Source organism: Haliotis cracherodii, unplaced genomic scaffold (assembly GCF_022045235.1).
Source record: "Haliotis cracherodii isolate W230 unplaced genomic scaffold, xgHalCrac1.p SCAF_6, whole genome shotgun sequence".
Lineage (NCBI taxonomy): Eukaryota > Metazoa > Mollusca > Gastropoda > Lepetellida > Haliotidae > Haliotis > Haliotis cracherodii.
The window spans coordinates 3,817,128-3,830,497 of NW_027266319.1; the positions used below are offsets into that span (position 1 = coordinate 3,817,128).

The window sequence follows — 13,370 nt, forward strand, 5'->3', positions numbered from 1 at the left end:
ATTAGCGTGACTAGGATAACAGCACTGCAAATTATCTAATGTAGCTTGCGCATAGGTATGTCTTGCGTACAGGTATATCTTGCATACAGGTATGTCTTGCGTACAGGTATATCTTGCGTACAGGTATGTCTTGCATACAGGTATGTCTTGCTTACAGGTATGTCTCGCGTACAGGTATATCTTGCGCATAGGTATATCTTGCGCACAGGTATATCTTGCGCACAGGTATGTCTTGCGTACAGGTATGTCTAACGTACAGGTATGTCTTACGTATAGGTATATCTTGCGTACAGGTATATCTTGTGAACAGGTATGTGAATGCTGCAGAGGTCATTGTGAAACCTCCCAGTTACTGCAACTTGTTAAAAGGTTCTACAACATGTGTCTTACTTCTATTCCACGCACGCACGCACGCACGCACGCACGCACGCACGCACGCCATGCACACATGCCGAGCCGGCGTGACGTTACACCCCATGTGACCTCGCCTCACAACCTTGATTGCATGTATGCTATGTCATTCAAGTAAAGCTCCTCTGTTTTGTTATGCAAAGGCCATGCTCAAGACGAGTGATGCTAGTTTCATACATGGGCTGAAAGGCATATATTTGTAGCACTTTAGTCTCGAAATATTAAAACAAGGAGAAAATTGTGACTGAACTTTGTGTGTATGACGTGTAGATCCAACTAAGTTACTCCAGAGATGACATCATTGCATTTAACATGATGTTGAAAGAATTAAAAACATGGTCATTTTTAGAGTTTCCAGTCCAGCAGGACTGGCAGTTTCAAAAGCCAGCGGGAACACTGTATAAATTTATCAGTATATTGATATATTGTAATACTTTTATCAGTATATTGATATATTGTAATACTTTTATCATGTTTAAATATCAGTACATCAATGCTAAAATGTTCAGTCAATGTCACCCCATCTTGGAGAGTCCGTGGTATTGTCCAGTGGTTTGTCATCCAGAATTCATTGTTGTCTGAAGGAGAAAAGCCCCAGGACAACACAATCTGTCAACCGCCACATGTCATCAGCAATTATCAGTGTTCGAAATAGCTGCCTGCCCGCTAGCCAAATGCTGGTGACTTTTACATTGGGCTAGTAACATTTCCATAAGGCTGGCACGACCGGCCAATTGAAAACTAGTCAAGACATTTTTATTTCGTCATTTAGCGTCAAAGTCTGGTATCATTTTGTTTATTGGAATGTTGTAAACTGGCCTTTGCTGCACACTGAGTATGACTGATGCATGTGAAAGTCTTAGGACCACCACAAACATCCAACAAACATATAGTAGCAAGCAGCCAAGCACCTTCCTGTTTGTTAATGTAATGGTCTCAAAACACACAAGATACATCGAGGTTAACACACAATATGTAGGCTGTTGCCAGAAAGTAGGTTAGTACAAAATCACAAGGGCTTGCAGCATTTTTTGTTATTCCAAGCAGGCGACTATGCTTGTCGTAAAGGCGACTATGCTTGTCGTAAAAGGCGACTATGCTTGTCGTAAAAGGCGACTATGCTTGCCATAAAAGGCGACTATGCTTGTCGTAAAAGGCGACTATGCTTGTCGTAAAAGGCGACTATGCTTGTCATAAAAGGTGACAAACGGGATCGGGTGGTCAGGCTCGCTGACTTGGTTGATATATGTCATTGATCCCAATTGCGTGGATCAATGCTCATGCTGTCAATCACTGGATTGTCTGGTCCAGACTCGGTTATTTACAGACCGCCGTCATATAGCTGGAATATTGCTGAGCGCGGCGTTAAACAACAAACAAATAAACAAACAAATGTTATTCCAAGCCCCTCTGGGCAGTGAACTTTAGAAAATATTTCTTACGCTTCATGACATACCATTGTCCCCATTCCTGCTTTAATTCTTGATAATTCTTTAACAATCCAGACCAATATATTGTTTTGGTGTACAGAAGAGTTTATACCACATTTGGCAAGGGAATATCATAAATAAATAAAAATTCCAGTGTTTTAAAATATTCTATTTTTAACATCTTTGTTTTGTTAACTTTTGATGTATGTTTGTTTCAAGGTTAGTGGAGGGATTTAACCTGAAGTCTTTGTTACTTAATTTTTGCCTCTGACTCTTCGACACATTGACCTTAAAAATCTGTTAAACAAAGAATATGTTTGTCCTGGCCTATATGTGTATTTTCAATCTGGTTGAAATTTGGAATTGTTACCATCTGAAGGCAAGTTAAGTATGTTCACAAACTGGTCCCCAAAGTTGTTCATATGTACCTTATTCGACGTAATAAGTGCCCACAGCGATATTTGCTAATATATTGGCTAGTGAACAATCCCAATTAGCACCCCTTCCGATTGATCAATGTACACAAGACCTATTTATTCGTCTATAATACACACTCGTGTGTAATATGCACCCTCAATTATTGGCAATTAAATTCTGGAAAAATATATCTGTCGTATACAAACATTTCAGGCTGTCAGCATAAACCACGAAATTTACCTTTTAACTCTGTTTTTTTTCCACCAAAATAATATTCTAATAAGAGCCTCCTATTTCTAATTTTGAGACTGCCCTGGGCGCTTATTACGTCGAATACGGTAGGTCTATTCAGCCCTTGTGTAAGCCATATAGAAGAAATCCCAGTGAACTATGGCATTATAAAACACTTAGCTTTTTTAGGCTTTATGTTTGTTTTTAGTTGTTTTAGAAGGCCGACTGTCAATAACAACCTGAAATTAGATAAAAAAAATAAGGACTTGACAAAAAAAGCATTTCTCTGATTCTGTTTTACAATTTGGAGAAAGAAAACATAAGATGTTTTCACCGCTGTTTTTAAGAAATGATAAATAATACATATAAAGATCTGTATTCTTGCAACAAAAAAATTTATTATTCGGTATCTTGCCATTTTTATTCATTGGTACCGGCACTTATCTCAAAGTTGAAATTTTAAAGAAATAATTTTACCACCTAAATTGATTTTTGGACCAAAATGTTTTGCAAACCAACTTCTAAATACTAAAAGACTGCATTATTTGAAGCAAAGAGAACCTACTTCCAACAGTTGTTCCATGTAAACTGAAAGCTGGTCATGTTGTTCCTGACACAACCATGATCCATACAAACACGTGGCGGACTGTCCATGCTAATTATCAGCCCTGAATGGGTTAAGACTATTGATTGGATGTCTGAATCCTACGCTGTGGCCAGAGGGAGACAGCAAGATGTGAACTTTAAAGTGTATCTCGCACATTGCAGTGGGGGCATGGTCCGAATCAATAACCTGTCAATCCCTACAAACATTTAAATCTACCACGCTAACTCCTGACTGACTTAATTTGGCCAATTTGAAATCATTATGACTTCACTCACAAGTGTTTTGTGCTGTGGATGCAGGGACTTGGAACAGATTGACGTCATTGATGAGTAATTAGCTTGACAACCATTCTGTTAGGATATGTCCAGTGCTGTTAGGGTATTGTTGAGCTGTAGTGAGGAAGCAAGTTGGTTTTGACACTGCTTTAAGTTTGTTTGTTTGTTTGTTTTATGCCACACTCAGATATATTCCAGCTATATGGCGCCAGTCTGTAAATAATCAAGTCTGGACCAAAAAATCCAGTGATTTATATCATGAGCATCGATCTTCGCAATCGGGATATGATGACATGCATCAAACAAGTCAGATAGTCTGACCACCCGATCCCGTTAGTCGCCTCTTACCACCAGCATAGTTACCTTTTACGGCAAGCCTGGGTTGCTGAAGACCTGTTCTACCCTGAATCTTCATGGGTTCCCCTCTCAGCAGTATTTTGTAAAGTAGTAGTCAAGATCATCAGCTTGATTGGGGGAAAGCTGAAAGTGATGTGTTGTTGATGTTTACTACTTACTGTGGTGTGAAACAAGGTAGTAAGGGTATGGAGTTGGTGAGTAACATAATCAGGACAAATATGGGATTCAAACCCTGGCAAGTGGATCCTTGTGTGTCTAAGGGATGCAACTCTTCAGAATGCAAGGATCACCCATGTGTTCAGGACTGTTCACCTGACAATATGCTGATATCATTCACCATTTGTTGCAGAAGTTGAGCCAGAAAGAATATGAAAACAGTTCCCGTCCTATTGTCTTACCTATCACCACACTGGAGTAAATTTGTCCCCATAACAATAGGTGCCTGACAAGTAGGAAAACCCTTAACAAACCACCAGGCAGACTGGGTGCCGTCCCGATCCTGGAAATAGCGTAGTGGTCAGGCAGCAGGAACTTGTTTTTGTTAGGGGTACGATTTCGTGTGTCGTTTTTTATCGTCTTTTATCGTCTTTTTTGCACCATGTCTGTTTTTCAAATTTAATTTAAGTCGACCACTTGTGATTAAGTATGCCCTAAAGTATTAAAGTCTGCAAATTTGCTATGTTGACTTTACTTGCCTGTTATTTGTAAACAATGGCCAATAACCCCTGAGTTTACTCGGCTGTGCTCGCCTTATTCCGTTTCTGCTCCAGTGACCACACCGCGGGTGTAGGCTTAACATGTGACCGGACTGTCCTCTTGCTTGTAAACAAACACACTACTTCGGAAATCAGAACAAGTGGGCCTAATGCAAGCCTTTTGATGCACTTTACATTTTGTTTTGCATAATTATATAGATATTATCCTACAACTGTGACAGTGAGGTGCATGACAATATACACAATTAAGGGACTAATTAATTTGCTTGCTCTCTGTAGGTCTTCGATGACCGGATAAATACACATACATTTTGGGATATTTCATCAAGGAAACATAAACATTTCATGAAATATGTTTATCAGTGTGTAGACTCGTCCAAATGAAATAGATGAAAACACATGAGTGGACTGTGTAAAATGTGACGATGTGACAGAGGTACCAGGCTGGCCGCAAGGAACCCTGGGTAGGAGAGTTATTGGCTCCATACAACCAAGACATATTTATATTGTAATCTCAGCTTTGATAAACACTGTCCAATGCCTTATCTAATCAAGCTGACAATTAGCATTTTGTATCTCAGCCGTACAAAAAACACGCAAGCTTTCTCTTTAATTTACCTCAATTGAGGAACAAGACTGAAGCCAGTTTACTCTATGCAGCGCTTGTGTTATCGGCTTCACTGTGCGGAGCTCTATTGTCTTGGTTTGAGAATAAATTCGGGCATGTGACGTCACACTCAGAATTATATCATGCATGATTTGATAACACACAATCGTCAACATACCTTCAGCTATGTACAGTCATTTTAATTTGAATCTGAAAAAGAAATCTTTGGTGATCATTAATTCTGGCATAAACGCAGTTATGTAAATAATTCTCTATTTTTTTAAGTTACTATTTCCTTCAATTCAGAAGCATTTTTTGGTAACTTTGCATTGTATAAAATAATGTAAAACTACACGTTATAGCATCTTCCTCTATATGGGACCTAATTATTATCAGTGATCGCCTCCGTGGTCTAGTAGTAGAGCGTCCGCCCGGAGTTCCATCCCCGGCCTCATCATATCAAAATACATTAAGAGATGGTACTTGTTGTTACCCTGTCTGGCGCTTGTCATTAAGGGTTTGAAACAAGGACTGGTCAGCTCGGAGTCTGTATACTGGGTCTGAAATGGGTATTCATGTTAATCCGCATCAGTCCGGACTAGTACAAGCAGCCACACACACGTGGATGCAAGTTGCTATATAACTTAGGACAAGTGCAATAATCCTGGATGCGACATAAAACCCCATTTCACCTCACCTTATCTCCTATTATCAGTGAAATACAAGTCATCTCTGCAAAGCTATCAGTATTCATGGTAATAACTATATGGAAATGAACAGAGAAAAGTTTATATCCGAATTGGGAATTTATACTGACATTTGATATTTGCGTGGGTTGGAATATCAGTCTCTATGTCATGTTCCCCAGGCAAGAGTTTCCAGTAGTCTTTTTATCAAGGTCTTGTTTCCGCCCTTGCCACCTCAAGCCCACTCTCCTGTGCCAAATGTGATAGGACTATTGCACATATCGGTAGTCCAATCAGAGAACATTTCACAAAATCAACATCCACGTCTACATCCATCTACGTCTTCGTATGAAAGTGATTTACCACTGCCTGTCTTTTTTGACATGAATATGTCTTTTTCATCTTTTTAACCACCCAACTTTTGCCTGTTTTTATGTCAGGTAGGAAATCACGAATGTTTTCATTATCTGATCGAGTAGGTTGTCGCATATGGTAGTCGCGGTCTTTGTGAAGCTATATGAGATAATATTGGACATCGCATCTTCATTTCAAAGGGCACAACTCGTGAACTATGCAAGCTTGCACCAGGGTCGAGCCAAGAAAAGTGGCCTTGATGTGGCAAGGGTAGAAACTAAAGTACTCACGGAAATGAAAAAAAACTGTTTTTCTCAATTTAAGAATCGACACAAAGTGTTACGTAGCTGTAAATACGAAATAACAAAACAACTCGAAAAGTACTAGTCTGTATTTGCTAGTTTGATCTCAGTGAACAATACAAAATGTACTTTACAGGAGGTAATTTGTCGGCACTTTCAACATTAAAAAATGAAACTAAGTCCAAATTGACATAGCAGAAACAGACTATAGGCATTACGCACCTGTTCTCACCTGTCGTCAAGGTGTCATAGGTCACCTTGATCTACTTACACCTGGTTATGCCCTGTTTCACAATAGTCTGTTTTATTCACATTTTTACACACTTTTACGTGTAAAAAGGCATAAAAACATTTGATACGCTGTATTTGTGCCATGGCCCAATTAGTACTAATTTAGTTGTTTGAATATTTACATATTTTGTATATTAACTGCAATAATTTAAGATCTGAGGTCGAAAAAGCAGGTTTTTTTCATTTCCGTGAGTACTTTTGGCTTTGATATATTGGCTAGTGGACACGCTTGCCCCAGGAAGATGTAGGTTGTTTCCATCACAAATAGTACATTGTCTGTTTGGTGTCTGCTGATTTGGCTTCAGTGCATTTTAGAAAAAATTGAAACCCACTGAAGGCTCAGCCTTGGATTTGTACCAAAGAAAATCACACACATTATCAATGTTATTGTAGCATTTGAAAAAGAGCCGTCACAGCAGTTGAAGTTAAAAACAGAATTGGCAATATTTTCTAATAATTAACACTTCTGAAAAGGATCATTGCTTATGCTTTCAGTCACTGGTTTGTCTGGTCCTGTCTGGATTATTTACAGGCTCCTGTCAGATAGCTGGATTATTGCTAACAGTGGAATTAAACAACATTCATTCACTAATTTGTCAGGGTTTGCTTCATGTCAAGTGTGCAACTTTAGCCACTTGTCCAAAGCCCGAATCTAGCAAAATTCTGTTCGGTCAAGTAACTGATAATAATCCACATAACAGCACCATATACTAATCACGAGTATGCAATGAGCCATGTTCAGGATGATAGTCGCAAAATGTTTCGGCACAGTGTCAGATGAGGTTCCATCACTGCATATTGTATCCTACCCGTGAAGACCTGGGTCAGAACAGGTCTTCAGCAACCCATGCTTGTCGTAAGAGGCGACTAATGGGATCTGGTGGTCAGGCTTGCTGACTTGGTTGATGCATGTCATCATATCCCAATTGCGTAGATTGATTCTCATGATACTGGATTGTCTGGTCCAGACTTGATTAATTACAGACTGATGTCATACAGCTGCAATATTGCTGAGTGCGGCTTTAAACAACAAACAAACAAACAAACAAAGTATGTTCTATACAGGTTCCATCCTTGGAGCTCTGCAGGGATTCTGCGTTAAGATTAGTTTCCAGCAGCTTATGTTGGTAATAAGCAAATAAAGTGGATTGGGTGGTCAGGCATGGTTAACAGTGTGTCACATTGCCCCCACAGCATGGGTCGTTGTTTGTCATATCAATCAATGGACTGAGTAGTCCAGACTCGATTATCTACAGGCCGCTGTCATACAGCTGGAATATTGCTGAGTGCGGCATTAAACAAACAAACAAACCATATCCATCCATGGAACAAGAAATTCGTCCCTCCGACCATTAAATGACCAGTCCCTAATGGGGTCCTTCGACAAGGACATATTTCACATGAATGAGTGGGAAATGATTATTTCTGCTCCAGGGATTGTGTGCAGAAGGGATCAATGTTGGATTAACTCGCAGTGGGTCAATAAAGTCATACACTTGGCTTCCATGGTGTGGCAGTTGGATTTGGAATTTAAGAGCCGTTTTGTGATATCTCAACTCGGGTAATAAGGACCACCTTCATAGTCTTGTTGATGGAGTGTCTCCTTGGAGAGTTCAAGTTTGGTGGTTCAATCCCCAGCCAGACTGTATGGTACTTGTTGTTACCCTGCCTGGCACTCGGCATTAAGGGGATAAGACAAGGACTGGTTGGCTTGGAGACTGAATAATGTGTCTGAGTTGGTATCTATGTTAAACTTCGAAATGGTATCTCAGTAGGCTAACACACACACACACACACGCACGCACACACACACACACACACACACACACACACACACACACAAACCTATGCACACACACACACCTATGCACACACACACACCTATGCACACACACACACACCTATGCACACACACACACACCTATGCATGCACGCAGGCACACAGTGACAAAACAAAACTAACACAAAAGTTGTGAATTTACACCTACCATGAAAAATTAAAGATCTACTCAACCGTGAAGATCCGGGTTAGTATAGATCTTCAGCAACCAATGCTTGTAGTAAGAGGTGAGCATGCTTGGGATCGGGTGGTCAGACTTGTTTGATGCATGTCATTGTATCCCATTTGCGTGGATCAATGCTCATGATATCAGTCTCTGGATTGTCTGGTCCAGACTCCATCAACAAATTATCATCCATCACACAGATCTACTCCCAACACTAGTTATAACTGTTGGAACATCCTGGGTTCGTTTCACAATACCCTGACATGGAGAGCTGCACCAGCATCTTTTAATGTTAACGTCACTATGATGACGATGGAAATTGTATCTAAACTGTTCACAAAAATATCCCACAAAAATAACCCCAATACATGATCAAATTAAGAGCTGCCCTTGTGAGCCCAATAAGTTATAGCCATTAGAAGCACTTAGACAATATTAAATGAATGTATTTTTGCAAAAAATTTGTATGATATCACTTAGAACGGCATCATACTGTAGCAAGGAATCATTCTCAAATGCTCTAGTACCTACACAATTCTGCCATTCTGAATCCTAAAGGTTCTATTCCTGAACTTGGTCAGCCATTATGTAGTCTATGATGCTTGTTTTTTATCAGGGGCGGTCGGGTAGCCTAGTGGTTAAAGCTTTTGCTCATCACGCCGAAGACCCGGGTTCGATTCCCGACATGGGTACAATGTGTGAAACCCATTTCTGGTGTCCCCGGGGCGCCGTGATAATGCTGGAATATTGCTAAAAGCAGCGTAAAACCATATTCACTCACTCACTGTTTTTTATCTTTTTGTAACCAAGCCAAACCAAAAAAGTCGAAAGTCAAGGGCTCCTTGTCATTACCCAAATGTCAAAAGTAAAGATTTAGCAGATCCCTTTTTTAAAATACCGTAGCTGAAGACCTCAAAGACTTCTCAGAATGTATCTCTACCAGTACTGAGCATATGTAAAACATATCCAGTAAACTACGGTTATAACGAACTCAAAAGGACCACTAAATGTAGTTTGTAATAACCGTAGTTTGTTATAAGCATATGTATACAGCATAAATACAACAAATGTCAGGGACTAAAAACTAGTTAGTTATATCAGCCAGTTTGTTATAAGCGTGTTTTATTTATAAACATAGCTTACTGTATATCCACCAAGGGAAACTGTACCTATGATATTATATTTTATCTTTAATTGTTCACTATCAAACAGTTTCACAAATGGCATCATGTTCAGTATCAGCTGCTGAATCTAAAGAGGAAGATCCCAGAACATGACCGGCATCGTCCTAGATTATTATCTGTATACAGTGTAATAGCCTACTGCAGCCATTGCTCCACAGTGATAGCTATAAAATACACAGATCTTGTAGACAAGCCAAGGATGGTCCAATGTCATCGTATAATGCCGCCATGATGTAACAGGGTCAGTTTTAATAATGCCAGATATCACCATAAAGCATTCTCTCATTACATGGAAGCATGTATAGAATACTGAATCGTTGGCTAAATACCAAACACAGTGCCAGGCTATTTCTAGCTTGTACTGTTACCTCTCCAAATCGGGTATTGATTTTTCGGCCCCGGCGCCAGACAGATGTATGAGTGAGCAGTGCAGGGAGAATGATGGCAGATGATCCAGCATGGCTGCCGCCGATGTATAACTTGGCCTCGGAGTTCACCGCCCAGGACGAGCCGAGATTTCTAAAAGCTCCTTTTGTCACTGCACTTAATAGCGGGGACATCATTAAGAATTTATACTGATTGTGGAAGGGGACAATTATCAATGATTAAGCCATTGAGGCACAAGGATCAGAGGAAAGGACACTGATTGGCGGAGTTTTGTGTTTTGTTTGGTTGTAAAAATTTAGCAGAAATATCGGGTTTACAATTTAGAACAAATAATTGTAATGAGCTTTTTGACATGCGTTTTTGTGTAAATATTTGTTCCATCATCACGATGTATCATCTGTATTTATTCAGCTTAACAAGATTGTGACTGTACTGTTATAAAACGCCACACTTCTTGAACATGTTGAATCCCTGTTTGTATCTAATATATTATAAAATATGAAAATTATATATAAATATGAACATTATCTACTTAAACTCAGTAGAGTGGAATCTGTCCCATTCGGACTCGGTTGGGTACCAAGTACAAAAATGTTGGACTTAACACAAAATGATAAGCAACGATCATTCATCTTTATTCGTGTACATGGGCTCACATTAAATACCGTATGCGACGTAATAAGCGCCCCCCTCTAATAGGCGCCCATGGCGATATTTGCTAATATATTGGCTAGTGAACAATCCCAATTAGCACCCTTTCCAATTGATCAATGTATACAAGACTTATTTATTCACGTAATACACACTCATGTGTTATATGCACCCTTAATTATGGGGAATTTAATTTTGGAAAAATATATCTGTCGTACATAAACATTTCAGGCTGTCAGCATAAACCACGAAATTTATCTTTCAACTCTTTTTTTTACACCAAAATGATATTCTAATAAGAGCCCCCTATTCCTAATTTTGAGAGCGCCCTGGGCGCTTATTACGTCGAATACGGTACACATAAAAACATTCTTTACTTAAATGGTCATGGAGAACAGGCTGCTTATGTTTCTGAAGATTATATTTCAAAATCATTTCCCCAGTCATACTTTCGAGGTGAAGTAAGTAGTTCACCATCGCAGGATCATTCATTTTTCAAAGTGGGAAGTACTGCAGATAGTCTTCGCTACAGTAAAGAATATGCAAGACAGCCTGCTTACTGATGCCAACACTTTTTGAATAAATCTTTATGCTTTGGTTTTTGCTGTGACTTCAATTCCTCAATGAAAGCAACTTTATTACCAAGTGTAAGTTTGATACATTGTTTCTTTGCCGCTCCCTCAGCGTTTGTGATTGATAAGGACAAGCTAGATTACCGTTATTTATTTATTTATTGACATGCTCATGGAGTTAATGTAATTAAGCTGAGTTTCTCATTAACAGTTAATTAAGAAAACAAAGATCGATAGGATTACATGCAGGATTAGCATCATTGTGTTAGCTGACAATGAATGAGTTTACTTGAAAGTGAGAGAACTTTCCGTCCGGTCCGGTCCGGTCCGGTCCGGTCCGGTCTGGTCTGGTCTAGTCCGATTTAAAAGCTTCTTTTCAATAGTAAATTGATTGTTGGGAGCATAATTCTAGTCCGAAGTCCCAAGTGTAAAAAGTCTGAATTAGAGAGTTATAGGTCAGTTTGGGTACCGGTAATGATAATTTATTGAGGTGTTGAAAAAGTCCGGTTTTCACCAAAATCCAAATTTGACTAGAGTCCAATTTGGACAGACTGTATGTGTTCCAATAACCAGGGATCATGTGGCACTTATTGCTTGACCTTCACCTTGGTTGTAAACTGAATCTGCATTGTGCTAAAGAAACAGCGATTCAGCTGCTTATCTCTCTGTAACTAGCAGTGATTTTGCCAGAAACAAGGGGAATGAGGATATTTTCATAAATTTATATATTTAGATTGCACAATTACCAGTTTGGATCCTTACCAATCATGGATCATTACCAAGTTTGAAAGAATCTATAGAACATCATGGATGACAAGAGTCAGTGTCATAATGAACCAATCAAACAAGTTGTTTTCATAATGAACCAATCTGACGAGTCATTGTCAACATGTACTGTCTGAAACCCTGAACATGCTGCAATATTTTATGTCCACAGATGGGCAGAAGTCATCTTGTTTTGTTCCTGTTACAGGATCATGTTGATGAAAAAATAAAGTTGACAAAATAAAAATGTAAAAGATATCATGGCCATGTTAACCAGATAGTTTGGTTTTTTTGTGTCTGTTTTTCAATAAGATAAACACATTTCAAAGGGAAGGCTGGCAAGCTGAGAAAATATGGATGGAAAAAATAACTTTGAGAATAGTCAAGCTCCCCTTGAAACTGAAATGGTTGGTCCCTTTGGCTTAAATACAACGCCCCACACTCCATGCCCCATGCCCCATTCTCAATGGCCCACCCCCCACGTTCCACGCCCCCCACACCCTAGACTCTACGCCCCATCCTCCACACTGCAAACTCCTCACCACCCTCCACAACCCACCCTATCACAATATGTTCAGTCAAACATTTGTGAAAGTTTCAAATGTTTGATAATTCACTAAGGATTTATAACTATATGATCACAATAAAATCTCTGTCAACACTATGATGGAATAAAGGCTCCCCGCTAGTCTTGCAGTACTTACAATTTGACGTATATTTGATTATACTTAATATCTAACTGTGCAAGTCATTATGGCAGCAGAAGTTATTCATTGTTCGTTATCCAGCCTTGGCATTGCCATAAGATTGATAAAAGGGTGAAAAGGGTAAACACAACTCATTCTATCAATAATAGGAATGTTTTGAGAATGTTTTAGAGAAGTCTTCAAAGATTACTGATGATGTGAAACTTTGTCTGGACCCAATGTAACGACAGTGTCAGTTGGATATGACAGGCCAGCACGCACATACAGTAGTTGAAACTTGATGATTTCACTCTATGTGGAAATTATTCTAACAAGGGCTGCCTAAAAAGATTGATAATCAGAATTATAGTTGATGTGAAGAAATATTAACAATTATCGATATGAAAATTGTGTCATCCATAATCTCTTACGTAA

At 39.2% G+C, this 13,370-nt stretch overlaps 1 protein-coding gene across 3 annotated transcripts in view; it reads left to right on the forward strand.

Annotated features, from left to right (window-relative positions):
* Positions 1–13,370, forward strand: part of LOC139444767 (suppressor of tumorigenicity 7 protein homolog) — a 66,520-nt gene that overhangs the window by 27,446 nt on the left and 25,704 nt on the right. The window lies entirely within an intron of this gene.